This window comes from Callithrix jacchus, chromosome Y, assembly GCF_049354715.1.
Source record: "Callithrix jacchus isolate 240 chromosome Y, calJac240_pri, whole genome shotgun sequence".
NCBI classification, from domain to species: domain Eukaryota; kingdom Metazoa; phylum Chordata; class Mammalia; order Primates; family Cebidae; genus Callithrix; species Callithrix jacchus.
In genome coordinates this window covers 3,282,836-3,295,615 of record NC_133525.1, presented here as the reverse complement: position 1 = coordinate 3,295,615, position 12,780 = coordinate 3,282,836, and the positions used below count along the sequence as shown (strand labels likewise).

At 55.1% G+C, this 12,780-nt stretch overlaps 1 long non-coding RNA gene across 1 annotated transcript; it reads right to left on the bottom strand.

Annotated features, from left to right (window-relative positions):
* Positions 1–4,522: 4,522 nt before the first annotated feature.
* On the bottom strand, positions 4,523–10,394 carry LOC128930734 (uncharacterized). Its single transcript, XR_008479041.1, has 3 exons — positions 10,240–10,394; positions 7,019–7,159; positions 4,523–4,814 (listed from the first exon to the last, which is right to left on the bottom strand). It is a non-coding gene; the product is annotated as an uncharacterized LOC128930734 (long non-coding RNA).
* Between the last annotated feature and the right edge of the window lie 2,386 nt (positions 10,395–12,780).

The window sequence follows — 12,780 nt, the reverse complement described above, 5'->3', positions numbered from 1 at the left end:
ATGACTGTAAATACACAGTAAAAATGAAGAAGCCTGAACTTCACACAGAACCCTGGAACCAGGACCGATGGCCAGAGCCCGGGGCCTTGGCGGGGCGGAGGAGAGGCGTGGGGGGAGAGGCGTGTGGCGGGGGACATGCCCAGTCCGAGTGCACACACATGCGTGTCAGCATCTGTGTGTTAGTATGCGTGAGCAGGTGCATGAGCGTGTATGAGCGTGTGTGCGCGTGTGACCATGTATGAATGAGCAATGCATGAGCACGGGTGTGCAAGAGCGTGACAGCATGTGCGCCGCGTGTGTGTACATGTGGATGTGTGTGTATGCGTGAGCAATTGAGTGTGTGTAGCAGTGGGTGTGACTGTGTATGTGTCCATGTGTGACTGTGCATGAGAGAGATCCTGCTACGTCTTCTTCCCAAAGGGTTGAGACATCACAGTTCACTGCAGCCTCAACCTCCTGGGCTCAAGTGATCCTCCAGTCTCAGCCTCCCAAGTAGCTGGCACTCCAAGCATGTGTCACCAGACCTGGCTAAGTTTTTATTTTTTTTTTGCAGAGACAGGGTCTTGCTATGTTGCCCAGGCCGGTCCTGAACTCCTGGGCTCAAATGATCCACCCACCTTGGCCTCCCAAGTAGCTGGGATTACATAAACATGCCATCTTGCTCTGCGAAGTTTTTGTAGAGAGGGGTACTGCAGGGAGGGGACCCTCACTGGCCATCGTGCCACGAGAGTACAATGAACCAAGGAAAACACACACGTGTATCCCTGACGCACGTGGGGTCGTCCTTCCGGCCGTGTCTGAGCTCCGTGGGCCGGAGCCAGACCTCAGCATCTAAACTAAAACCCGACTGGCTGACGACTTAAAACTTTTCTAAACAGGTGACAGCCACGGAGAGCCGGGACCCGCCTGTGAGCACGTCCAGCTCTGATATCTCGGTGAAAGTACAAGGACGTGGAATGTCCTACGTGCCTGTGAGCTCGGCGTGTCTAACAGCCATGTAGGATTACTATGGAATACTATGCAGCCATAAAAAGGATGAGCTCGGCGTGTCTAACAGCTATGTAGGATTACTATGGAATACTATGCAGCCATGAAAAAGGATGAACACGGCGTGTCTAGCAGCCACATAGGATGGGGCTTCACAGAGAGTTACGAGCACACTTATGATTTAATGAGAAAACTTTTAAAATGAACTTTTCTTCTTCCCACAGTGGGACCCAGTCTCACCTCCCTCTTTGGCACCCTGACGCCTTGGACGTTCTCTGTTCTCAAATCCTGGCATCCAACCGAAATGCCCATCGGTCAGTTAAAGAAAACGTGGCACATAGACACCATGGAATACCGCGCAGCCGTGAAAAAGGATGGGCTAACGGCTACATAGGACGGGGCTTCACCGAGAGTTATGAGCACACTTAGGATTTATTCTTTAACAAAAAAAACAAAAAGAAATTTCTACTTCCCAAAGCCCGGCCTCAAGCGACTCCCCACCTCCGCTTCCTAAAAGGTTGAGATGTCATAGCTCACTGCAGCCTCGACCTCCTGGGCTCACGTGATCCCCCATCCCAGCTTCCTGAGTAGCTAGGCCTACAAGCATGTGTCGCCACGCCGGGCTAATTTTTGTTTTTTTTTGTAGACACAGGGTCTGGCTATGTTGCCCAGGCTAGTCTTGAACTCACGTGCTCAAGCGATTCACCCACCTTGGCTGCCCAAGTAGCTCGGGTGACAGAAATGCGACATCATGCTCTGCTTTTTCTTGTTGGGGGGGGCGCGGATTTGAGTCTCACTGTCACCCAGGCTGGGGTACAGTGGCACCATCTCGCCTCACGTCATCCTCCACCTCCCAGGTTCACGTGATTCTCCTGCCTCAGTCTCCCGAGTAGCTGGGATCACAGGCATCTGCCACCACATCTGACTAATTTTTGTGTTTTTAGTAGACACAGGGTTTCACCCTGTTGGTCAGGCTGGTCTCGAACTCCTGACCTCAGGTGATCTGCCCGCCTCGGCCCCCCCAAAGTGCTGGGATTACAGTCCTGACCCACCCTGCTGGGTCTTTTCCCACCCCTGTTTCTCTCAATATGTCCCTGAGTGTGGAAATATCTCACCAGCACAAATACACCGTTACCCACGTCCCCTCTGCCGGGTGACGTGGGCATCAGATATCACATATATTATGAGACCCTCGCCTGCCGTTTTCGCGGCCTCCCGTTATTTCTGCGGCATCTCCCCACAACCCCGGACGCCACCCGCCGTGCACACGTCACATCCCCGACACGCCGCGAACGTCCACGAGAGGCCTTCCTGGCGGTCTGTGTCACCCCATGCTGAATCAGAGCGTCCTCTGTGGCCAACCCGGGAAGTCCCTGCCTGCACCTGATGTCAACGCGAATAGGGCCGGTGGCCCCAGATTGTCAGAGATTGATTTAGACACTCGACCTCTTCTCCTTCTCCTTCTTCTTCTTCCTATGGCAACGAGACTACGTTTTCAGGCTAGTGGATCACCTGAGGTCGGGGGTTCGAGACCAGCCTCGCCGACACGGCGAAACCCCATCTCTATGAAAATACGAAAATTAGCTGGGCCTGGTGGTGGGAGCCTGAAATCCCAGCTACTCGGGAGGCTGAGGCAGGAGAATCGCTTGAACCCAGGAAGACGGTGTTGCAGTCAGCGTAGATTGCAACACTGCACTCCAACCTGGGAGACAGAGGAAGACTTTAAAACACACACACACACACAGACACACACAGACTCACAGAGAGACACAGACACAGACACACACACACACACACACCAGCACAAACACACACACCACAAAAATCAACACACACACCACAAAAATCAACAAAAACACACACACAACAAACACACACAAACACACACACCACAAAAATCAACAAAACACACACCCATAAACACACCACAAACACACACACCACAAACACACACACCACAAAAATCAACAAAAACACATACAACAAACACACACACACACCACAAAAATCAACAAAAACACACCACAAAAATCAACAAAAACACACACAACAAACACACACACACCACAAAAATCAACAAAAACACACCACAAAAATCAACAAAACACACACACATACACACACAACACAAACACACACCACAAAAAACCACAAAAATCAACAAAACACACACACATACACACACCACTAACATACACACCACAAAAATCAACAAACACACACACCACAAAAATCAAAACACACACACCACACACCACAAACACACACACACCACAAAAATCAACAAAAACACACACACAACAAAAATCAACAAAAACACACACACAACAAACACACACAAACACACACACACCACAAAAATCAACAAAAACAGACACAACAAACACACAAACAGACACACACCACAAAAATCAACAAAAACACACCACAAAAATCAACAAAACACACACACATACAACACAACACAAACACACACCACAAAAGTAAAAAACACACCACAAAAATCAACAAAACACACACACATACACACACCACTAACACACACACCACAAAAATAAACAAACACACACAGCACAAAAATCAACACACCACAAAAATCAACAAAAACACACACACCACAAAAATCAACAAAACACACACACATACACACACCACAAACACACACACCACAAAAATCAACAAAAACACACATACCACAAACACACAAAAACATACACACACCACAAAAATCAACAAAAACACACCACAAAAATCAACAAAACACACACAGATACACACACCACAAACACACAGGCCAGAAAAATAAAAAACGCACCACAAAAATCAACAAAAACACACACACACCACAAAAATCAAGAAAACACACACAAACTACAAACACACACACACCACAAAAATCAACAAACACACCACAAAAATCAGCAAAACACACACACATACACACATGCCACAAAAATAAAAAACACACCACAAAAATCAACAAAACACACACACACCACAACCACACACACACCACAAAAATCAACAAACAACTGAAAACAGAAAACAAACATAAACCTAAACAAACCAGACAACAGACAACTTCAAACCGCGGCAGGAGAATCGCTTGAACCAGGGAGGCGGAGGTTGCAGCGAGCTGAGGCTGTGCCACTGCACTCCAGCCTGGGCAACAAGAATGAAACTCTGTCTCAAAAAAACAAAACAAAACAAAAAAACACCAAGATCCAAAAAACGAAACAAAACACCAGGGAATTTGAGAAGGCAAAATGATGATGTATAAATATTTCTACCCCTTAGAGGAACCGTCTGTTGGGAGAACTCTCTGCAGACTTTCAGAATGAATCAGAGATTCACTCATACACATGCGAACACACACTGTCTCCCGGGGCCGGTGTCAGCCCCCTCACAACCCCCAGGCCTGTGTAGTCAGCCTGTCCCACGCCATGCTGCTCCGATGCCACACTCAAAACTTCTTGACGAATGGTGTCGAGGAGCTTAAGTTATTACTATAATTATTGTGATAATTTAGAGGAGATAAATTGAAATCTATTAGAATTTAATGTAAAAAGCCATAATTGGTTTGCCTGAGAGAGGAGGAAGCAGACATCCCGGACCACGGAAAATCCATTAAGCCAATTACGACGTGAGCGTGGCAGAGACGACCAGGCCCTCTGCCTCCTTCTACCCTCTGCACACAAATTCATCTGTCGCATCCTTCATTAACTTAATAAACACATCAAGGCAGAAAGATGGGAGAATTCCTTAATCATCATAATGAATGCGGTGTTCAGCGTTGGCTGCTGGGGATGCATTGGGGGAGGAGGGAGCTGGGAAGAGAGGGAAAAAAACGCATTACTTTTGAGCAATTAGCATACACATGATAAAACAGCAAAGTGTCTCTATGCACATGCTGTCAGTGTACACAACAGCCAGTGTCTCTACACGAGCCGTCATTACACACAACAGCCACTGTCTCTGCACAAGCCGTCATTACACACAACAGCCAGTGTCTCTGCACATGCCGTCAGTATACACAACAGCCAGTGTGTGTCTGCACATGCCGTCAGTATACACAACAGCCAGTGTGTCTGCACATGCCGTCATTACACACAACAGCCAGTGTCTCTGTACATGCCGTCAGTATACACAACAGCCAGTGTCTCTGCACACGCCGTCATTACACACAACAGCCAGTGTCTCTGCACATGCCGTCAGTAGACACAACAGCTAGTGTCTCTGCACATGCCGTCAGTATACACAACAGCCAGTGTCTCTGCACGTGCCGTCAATACACACAACAGCCAGTGTCTCTGCACGTGCCGTCATTACACACAACAGCCAGTGTCTCTGCACATGCCGTCAGTATACACAACAGCCAGTGTCTCTGCACATGCCGTCATTACACACAACAGCCAGTGTCTCTGCACATGCCGTCAGTATACACAACAGCCAGTGTCTCTGCACATGCCGTCAGTATACACAACAGCCAGTGTCTCTGCACGTGCCGTCATTACACACAACAGCCAGTGTCTCTGCACATGCCGTCAGTATACACAACAGCCAGTGTCTCTGCACGTGCCGTCAGTATACACAACAGCCAGTGTGTCTGCACATGCCGTCATTACACACAACAGCCAGTGTCTCTGTACATGCCGTCAGTATACACAACAGCCAGTGTCTCTGCACACGCCGTCATTACACACAACAGCCAGTGTCTCTGCACATGCCGTCAGTAGACACAACAGCCAGTGTCTCTGCACACGCCATCATTACACACAACAGCCAGTGTCTCTGCACATGCCGTCAGTATACACAACAGCCAGTGTCTCTGCACATGCCGTCATTACACACAACAGCCAGTGTCTCTGCACATGCCGTCAGTATACACAACAGCCAGTGTCTCTGCACATGCCGTCAGTATACACAACAGCCAGTGTCTCTGCACATGCCGTCATTACACACAACAGCCAGTGTCTCTGCACATGCCGTCAGTATACACAACAGCCAGTGTCTCTGCACATGCCGTCAGTATACACAACAGCCAGTGTCTCTGCATGTGCCGTCATTACACACAACAGCTAGTGTCTCTGCACATGCCGTCAGTATACACAACAGCCAGTGTCTCTGCACGTGCCGTCATTACACACAACAGCTAGTGTCTCTGCACATGCCGTCATTACACACAACAGCCAGTGTCTCTGCACACGCCGTCATTACACACAACAGCAAAGCATCTCTGCACATGCCGTCAGTATACACAACAGCCAGTGTCTCTGCACATGCCGTCAGTATACACAACAGCCAGTGTCTCTGCACACGCCGTCATTACACACAACAGCAAAGCATCTCTGCACATGCCGTCAGTATACACAACACCCAGTGTGTCTCTGCACATGCCGTCATTACACACAACAGCCAGTGTGTCTGCACATGCCGTCATTACACACAACAGCCAGTGTCTCTGCACATGCCGTCAGTATACACAACAGCCAGTGTCTCTGCACACGCCATCATTACACACAACAGCAAAGCATCTCTGCACATGCCGTCATTACACACAACAGCCAGTGTGTCTGCACATGCCATCATTATATGCTGCAAAAAAAAAAAAAAACCAGAAAAAGGCAAGAAACAAAAAAATACATGTGTGTGTGCATGCATGCGTGTGTGTGAGACAGAGACAGTGTGTGTGTGTGCACGGGGACCCGTGTGCTCGGGTGTGTCCCGTAAAACATGCGGAAAACGCCTTGCTCAGAACAGCCGTCTGTGCTTCCCCAGCGATTCCCGGCGGTGCCAAAATCAGAACCTGCCCTGCTGCAATTAAAAAAACGTATATTTAAACGAGCCGGTCAGTGGCGGCGCCCATTTACCGTCAGATGAATTCAGCCCCTGCGCGGGTGCCATCTGTATCAGCAGCACGCGCGGGTGTCACACGGGAAGAAGGGAGCCCGCCGTTCCATCTCAACGGCTGTGATCATGTGTGCACACCGGGCCGGTGCAACACACACATCACACGTTTCCTCATAATTACCTGACCTGTTCCAGCGTGTCAGTCTTCCATCAAACAGCCTGGTTTTCATGTCAGAAGCTGTATGGGCATTTTCCCCTTTGATCATCCGGCAGTTCTGCAAATGTCAGCCTCACAGTGTTTTTTAATTGACTCTGGGGTACCCTGGTGAAAAAATAAAAAAATAATAAAGGCGCCTTCTCCTTCACTTGCTGCTGCCTGACGAGGGTGACAGGCTGGCGTTCGTGAAGGCCGGGTCTGCTGCGGCTGTCGGGGAGCCATGCGTTCTCCCCTCCACGCCTCTCCGAGGGGCACCACAAAATCATGTGAAAATATGGGTACAGCTGGCACCTCTCTGGGGACCCCACCTCTCCCTGCTCCCCGGCAACCTACACATCCAAGCGCCACCCGACTGCTGTCCCCGATGGAACCCTGGATAGTCACGGGGTGAAGGCAGAGAGTCCCCCCGATCAGACCCACATGCGTGTGCGAGAAGACGGGGTCACAGGTCCCCAAGGCAGGTGCCACCAACCAGAGACGCGTTTGTGTATTTAGAGGGAAGCCCTTATGTCTTGGTCCTGCACTATTTTTTTTGTTTTGTTTTTTTTTTAAATTAAACAATTCTGCTTGAAAATGTGGGCTGAGAACCGGTCGCAAACGTTTACACGAACAGGTCAGTTTATTTTGTCTTGAGTCTGCGGAGACGGACAATCTCTGCGGGCCCAACGCACTGTCAGGACGGACCCCAACGCTCCCTGCCTCGTTACCCCCAGCCTGACTGGGGAAAAGCTGTCTTCGTCACGCAGCCCCTGATAGACAAGCCCCCCATCTCCCCCCTCCAGCCGCTAACTACCCCCCCAGCGCCCCCCCCATGCCAATCCAACGCGTGTCACCAGCCCAGGATGGCCGCCTCCTGCTGTCTCTGTGTCATTTTCTGTGTCCAGCTCTCTGCAAACACCGAAATGAAGCCAGGAACCCACCGAGGGGAAAACAGAAACGTTACAGCCAGAGTTTCTTTGGGAGGGTCACGGAAGCCATCAGCCCCCCTCCCCTAGCCCCCCCCAGAGCCTGGGGGGGGGTCATCACGTTTGCTTCTTAGCCGGTAAACACCAGTTACCCTGATGGGTGAATGTCTGGGGAGAAACGCAGGAGTGAATCCAACGGACTCTGTGGACGGGTGTCCATGGGGAGAAGGAACCTGATCCAGTCACTCCAATCGGACGCTTCCTTGGCAGCGCCTAGAATGTCATGGGCACTGACCAAGCAGGTGGATCACCTGAGGTCAGGAGTTCGAGACCAGCCTGGCCAACATGGCGAAACCCTGTGTCTGCTAAAAATGCAAAATTAGCCTGGCGTGGTGGCAGGTGCCTGCAATTCCCGCTACTCAGGAGGATTGCTTCAACCCAGGAGGGTTCAAGCTCTTCCTCTCCTGCCCCCACCCAATGCTATCCCTCCCCCACCTCTACCTCCTGCTATCCCTCCCCTAGCCCCCCCGCCCGCTGCTATCCGTCCCCTACCCCCCACCCCATGCTCTACCTCCCCTGGCATCCCACCCCATGCTCTCCGTCCCCTGGCCCCCCACCCCCTGCTCTCCCTTCCCTGGCCCCCCACCCCCTGCTCTCCGTCCCCTGGCCCCCCACCCCCTGCTCTCTGTCCCCTGGTCCCCCACCCCATGCTCTACCTCCCCTGGCAGCCCACCCCCTTCTTTCCCTCCCCTGGCCCCCCACCCCCTGCTCTCCGTCCCCTGGCCCCCCACCCCATGCTCTCCGTCCCCTGGCCCCCCACCCCCTGTTCTCCGTCCCCTGGCCCCCCACCCCCTGCTCTCCGTCCCCTGGTCCCCACCCCCTGCTATCCCTCTCCTGGCCCCCACCCCCTGCTCTCCGTCACCTGGCCCCCCACCCCCTGCTCTCTGTCCCCTGGTCCCCACCCCCTGCTATCCCTCTCCTGGCCCCCCACCCCCTGCTCTCCCTCTCTTGGCCCCCACCCCCTGCTCTCCATCCCCTGGCCCCCACCCCCTGCTCTCCCTCCCCTGGTCCCCCACCCTCTTGCTATCCCTCCCCTAGTCCCCTACCCTCCTGCTCTCCCTCCCCTGACCCCCACCCTCTTGCTATCCCTCTCCTGGCCCCCCACCCCCTGCTATCCCTCCCCTACCTTCACCTCCTGCTCTCCCTCCCCTAGTCCACCACCCTCCTGCTATCCCTCTCCTGCCCCCACCAACTTCCTATCTCTCCCCTGACCCCCACCCTCTTCCTATCTCTCCCCTGACCCCTACCCTCCTGCTATCCCTCCCCTGACCCCTACCCTCCTGCTATCCCTCCCCTGCCCCCACCCTCCTGCTATCCCTCCCCTAGACCCCCACCCCCTGCTCTCCCTCTCCTGGCCCCCACCCTCCTGCGCTCCCTCCCCTGACCCCCACTCCCTGCTCTCCCTCCCCTGGCCCCCCACCCCCTGCTCTCCCTCCCATAGTCCCCCACCCTCCTGCTCTCCCTCCCCTGACCCCCACCCCCTGCTATCCCTCCCCTAGACCCCCACCCCCTGCTCTCCCTCTCCTGGCCCCCACCCTCCTGCTATCCCTGCCCTGGCCCCCACCCTCCTGCTCTCCCTCCCCTGACCCCCACTCCCTGCTCTCCCTCCCCTGGCCCCCCACCCCCTGCTCTCCCTCCCATAGTCCCCCACCCTCCTGTTCTCCCTCCCCTGACCCCCACCCGCTGCTCTCCCTCCCCTGACCCCCACCCTCCTGCTCTCCCTCCTCTGACCCCCACCCTCCTGCTCTCCCTCCCCTGACCCCCACCCTCCTGCTCTCCCTCCCCTGACCCCCACCCTCCTGCTCTCCCTCCCCTGACCCCCACCCTCCTGCTATCCCTGCCCTGACCCCCACCCTCCTGCTCTCCCTCCCCTGGCCCCCCACCCCATGCTCTCCCTCCCCTGACCCCCACCCTCTTCCTATCCGTCCCCAACAACAGTCACAACAGTAGAACTCTGAGCTCCCTGGCTCCCGACCCCGCAAATTCAAGCATCTGTGTCACCGCGTGGTGTGAATCCCAGCCTGGAATTCCCAGATCTTGGGGTCTCAGCCCTATGGGTCCCCCTTTCAGCAGATCCCATAAGTTCACCTAGTGGTTGAGGTAAAGCAGAACCCCACAGGCCGTCTCTGTGTCAAAGGGACACGGGACATGCCCCGAAGGGTCCTCCTGAGCTCCCAGGACGCCCATCCCAAGGTCTCAGCCCCTCTATGCTTCACGAACCCCGAGGACTTGGCACACGGAGCTCTGTTCCCGCCAACGTCACCCAGTAACACCCTGTGGCCTTTACACGCTCAGGGCTCCCCGACAGCAGCCTGAGGTCTCCCGTGCGACCTGCAGGCAAAATTCAAATTACACCGAAACCACCGTGACTCTGACGCAGACTTTTGAATAGTAAGTGAATCACCATTAAAAAAAACAAAAAACAAAAAGAAGCAGAGAAAAAAAATGATTAGGGAGGGACAGCAGAGGGTGGGGGGCCAGGGGAGGGAGAGCAGGGGTGTGGAGGGCCAGGGGAGGGAGAGCAGGGGGTGGGCGGCCAGGGGAGGGAGAGCATGGGGTGCAGTGCCAGGGGAGGGAGAGCAGGGGTGTGGGGGGCCAGGGGAGGGAGAGCATGGGGTGCAGTGCCATGGGAGGGAGAGCAGAGGGTGGGGGGCCAGGGGAGGGAGAGCAGGGGTGTGGGGGGCCAGGGGAGGGAGAGCAAGGTGGTGGGGGACCAGGGGAGGGAGAGCAGGGTGTGGGGGGCAAGGGGAGGAGGAGCAGGGGGTGGGGGCTCAAGGGAGGGAGAGCAGGGGGTGGGGGGTCAGGGGAGGGAGAGCAGGGGTTGGGGGGCCAGGGGAGGATGAGCAGGGGGTGGGGGGTCAGGGGAGGGAGAGCAGGGCGTGGGGGCCAGGGGAGGGAGAACAGGAGGTGAAGGTAGGGAAGGGATGGCAGAGGGTGGGAGGCTCTGGGAGGGATAGCAGGGGAGTGTGGGGCTAGGGGAGGGAGAGCAGGGGGTGGGGGGCCAGCGGAGGGAGAGCAGGGGGTGGGGGGCCAGGGGAGGGAGAGCAGGTCCGTGGGGGCCAGGGGAGGGAGAGCAGAGGGTGGGGGGCCAGTGGAGGGAGAGCACGGGGTGGGGGGCCAGGGGAGGGAGAGCAGGGGATGGGGGCCAGGGGAGGGAGAGCAGGGTGGTGGGGGACCAGGGGAGGGAGAGCAGGGTGGTGGGGGGCCAGGGGAGGGAGAGCAGGAGGTGAAGGTAGGGGAGGGATGGCAGAGGGTGGGAGGCTATGGGAGGGATAGAAGGGGAGTGGGGGGCCAGGGGAGGGAGAGCAGGGGGTTGGGGGCCAGGGGAGGGAGAGCAGGGGGTTGGGGGCCAGGGGAGGGAGAGCAGGGCGTGGGGGGCCAGGGGACAGAGACCAGGAGGTGGAGATAGGGGAGGTAGACCAGGGGGTGGGGGCTAGAGGAGGGAGAGCAGGAGGGTGTGGGGCCAGAGGAGGGAGAGCAGGAGGATGGGGAGCTGGGGAGGGAGAGCAGGAGGTGGAGGTAGGGGAAGGATAACAGGCGGTGGGGTCTAGGGGAGGGACAGCAGGGGTGGGGGCCTAGGGGAGGGATAGCAGGGGGTGGGGGCCTAGGGGAGGGATAGCAGGGGTGGGGACCTAGGGGAGGGACAGCAGGGGTGGGGGCCTAGGGGAGGGATAGCAGGGGTGGGGACCTAGGGGAGGGACAGCAGGGGTGGGGGCCTAGGGGAGGGATAGCAGGGGTGGGGACCTAGGGGAGGGACAGCAGGGGTGGGGGCCTAGGGGAGGGATAGCAGGGGTGCGGGGCTAGGGGAGGGACAGCAGGGGTGGGGGCTAGTGGGATTTTTCTTAGCCAGAGGGACGACTGAGGGCAGGAACGCATTTGGGCATCTTCAGGGACCATTATCTCTGCAGTAAGATACAAAAATGCACCCGGCGTGGAGGCTCACACCTGTGATCCCAGCTACCCGGGAGGCTGAGGCACGAGGATCGCCTGAGGTCAGGAGTTCGAGACCAGCCCGGTCAACACGGTGAAACGCCATCACTATTAAAAGTACAAAAATTAGCCGGGCTTGCTGGCAGATTCCTGTAATCCCAGCTACCCGGGAGGCTGAGGCAGGAGGATGGCCTGAGGTCAGGAGTTCGAGACCAGCCCGGTCAACACGGTGAGACGCCATCACTATTAAAAGTACAAAAATTAGCCGGGCGTGCTGGCAGATTCTTGTAATCCCAGCTACCCGGGAGGCTGAGGCGGGAGGATCGCTTGAACCCGGGAGGCGGAGGTTGCAGTGAGCTGAGATCGCACCATTGCAGTCCTGCCTGGCGACAGAGTGACACTCGGTCTCAAAAAAAAAAAAAAAAAAAAAGAAACACACACACACACACACACACACACACACGATATAACATTTACCATCTTGAGCCTTTGTAAGAGGAGAATTTAGTCGTGTTGAGTATTTTCCATTTTTATGCACAAGATTTGGTCAAGTTTCCCATCTTGCAAAACCGAACCCCTGTCCCCTTTTCTCCCTCCCCCAAAACCCTGGCATGTATCATTCTATTTTCCGTGTGCACGAATTTGACAAGTCGAGGGACCTCCAACAAGGGGAATCCTGTGTCGCGATATTATCTAAGGCCGAGGCGGGAGGATCACTTGAGGCCAGGAGTTCGAGACCAGCCGGGCCAATATAGCCAGACCCCCATCTCCACAAAAAAGACAATACAGAAATTAACTGGACGCGATGGCTCATGCCTGTAATCCCAGCAC